The sequence below is a fragment of the Mixophyes fleayi genome, chromosome 1 (genome assembly GCF_038048845.1).
Source record: "Mixophyes fleayi isolate aMixFle1 chromosome 1, aMixFle1.hap1, whole genome shotgun sequence".
Classification (NCBI taxonomy): Eukaryota; Metazoa; Chordata; class Amphibia; order Anura; family Limnodynastidae; genus Mixophyes; species Mixophyes fleayi.
Genome location: NC_134402.1, coordinates 319,504,982 through 319,507,107, shown reverse-complemented (window position 1 = coordinate 319,507,107; position 2,126 = coordinate 319,504,982). Strand labels below are relative to the sequence as shown.

General features: G+C 39.3%; 1 non-coding gene across 1 annotated transcript; it reads right to left on the bottom strand.

The window, feature by feature from the left end:
• Window positions 1-674: 674 nt before the first annotated feature.
• Window positions 675-746, bottom strand: LOC142137227 (small nucleolar RNA SNORD50). The gene has a single exon (XR_012687871.1). It is a non-coding gene; the product is annotated as a small nucleolar RNA SNORD50 (small nucleolar RNA).
• Window positions 747-2,126: the final 1,380 nt, after the last annotated feature.

Here is a 2,126-nt window from a genome sequence, read left to right as displayed (position 1 = left end):
GTCTGAAGCAGTCCTGGTAGATAAGTAAGGGTGTGCACCGGCCACTTTTAGTGTTTTGGGTTTTGGGTTCTGATTAGCTTGAGGTTTTGGGTTCTGATTTGTTTTGCCAAAACACCCCACGAAAGGTTTTGGTTCTGATTTAGGGTTTTGGTTCTGATTTAGGGTTTTGGGTTCTGATTTTTTTTTTAAAAAAGCAAAAAAAGTGCTAAAATCCAGTTTTTGTTTTTTTTTTTCACTCCTACGCTATTATTAACCTCAATAACATTCAATAACAATCATTTCCACTAATTTCCAGTCTATTCTGAACACCTCACACCTCTCAATATTGTTTTTAGGCCAAAAGGTTGCACCGAGGTAGCTGGATGACTAAGCTAAGCGACACAAGTGGGAGGCACAAACACGTGGCCCAACACGTGGCAGGATCAGTGGACTTAAACAGCAGTACCACTGGACTTATACGGCAGGATCAGTGCCTTGCTTGCAGTCTCCTAGGTAACGCAAATAATCTGTACAAATATGCACACAGGGGCATGGCCAGTAAAATATGGAACACATACTTTATGGATAAACAATGTCACTACACTTCATGCCGAGAAGCTAACCAAATAGTTTTCTCCATACAAGATACTCCCAACTATTCACTGAAATACCTAGCTTTTATCACCACGTAAATGAACTCAGCAGTCAGATCCATAATAAAGCGTGTCATCACACAAGTCAGGTTCGGGATAGACTCATCACAGTTCAGGTAAATTTAAGTTTGACCACCTTTATGTTCATCAATATAAAAGATTTGAAAAGTTGTTTTTTTCTGCATCTTACTGAAAATCAAGCTACAGAGTATCTGTTTATAGAAGCTTCAAATCCTAGATTAATTATTAAATATGCCCCATAGCATTATATTTCTCATCTTGCAGTGCAGCCCTCAAGGATTTTTTTTAAGTAACAGTGTTACGGTTCATATACACGGGCACAACTGATCACCCAATACAAGTGTGTGTGACACATATTAGTGAGGTCAGACAAAAAAGGTAACTTTACAAAAGTGCAAACCATGTACCTCTCACATTGCTTAAGATATTTTTACCTACATTCTTGTGAAAGAACTTGCTTATTTTGCAAAAATCTGTGCAGTTCGGGTGGTTCTATTGCTGATTGAGGGCTGTTCTTAATTTTAGATGGTTAAGCACATTTTTAGGTGTAATACAATAAAAACATTATATATGTAGCAAAGGCATTCCTGACACTCTCTTGCTCTCAAATCTAATTTTAGAAGATAAATGGAAAAGGTAAAATGAATGAACAGGATAGTGCTAAAGTCACATTTTCACTCTTTACACTGTGCATATTCATGGCCTGATTAAGGGGGGGCACGTGCCCCGGGCCCCCCTCTCTCTGAGGGCCCCCCGCCGCCGGCCACACGCTGATCGGATCACCTGTCAGTGATCCGATTCTAGTGCTTCTGCGGCTGTGGGCCCCCCCTGACGCAGGCATACCGCCACGCCCCCTGCCCCCACAAAATTTGACAGCTGGCCTGATGTACAGCAGCCGCGGTGCTGATGTACATCAGGCCATTCCATGATGGCCGAAATTAAGCTGCTGCGCATGTGCAGCAGCTCCTCCCATACCAAAAGAGGTTACAGCGCTAAACATGGCTTCCAGAGTCACACTTTCACTTGGAGTATGGTACAAGCAAGCAGGAGGAAAAAAGAAAGTCAGCAAAAGGTAAACATCATTCTTTTCTGCATCTAAACCCAGTGCCCAAAACTTACACTGGTTAAAGTCAGATATATCAATATTTTTAGCACATTCAATTTTAAAGAAGTATTTATTATTACTTCTTTACAGCCAATTTTACTTAATATTGTTGCTTATTAAACTCAAAACTGTCATTTTAGTTATGTTACAAAAGTTTATAAAGTTTCGGTATGACAGTAGTTCAATACAAATGCCCCATGTTACGACTTAATGGACTCATACTCCATGAGAAGTGACAAAGACTGGTAAATCAATGTTTGTATGTATATATGTGTGTGTATATGTATGTATATATGTGTGTGTATATGTATATATGTGTGTGTGTGTGTGTATGTATATATATATATATATATATATATTTGCTTGAG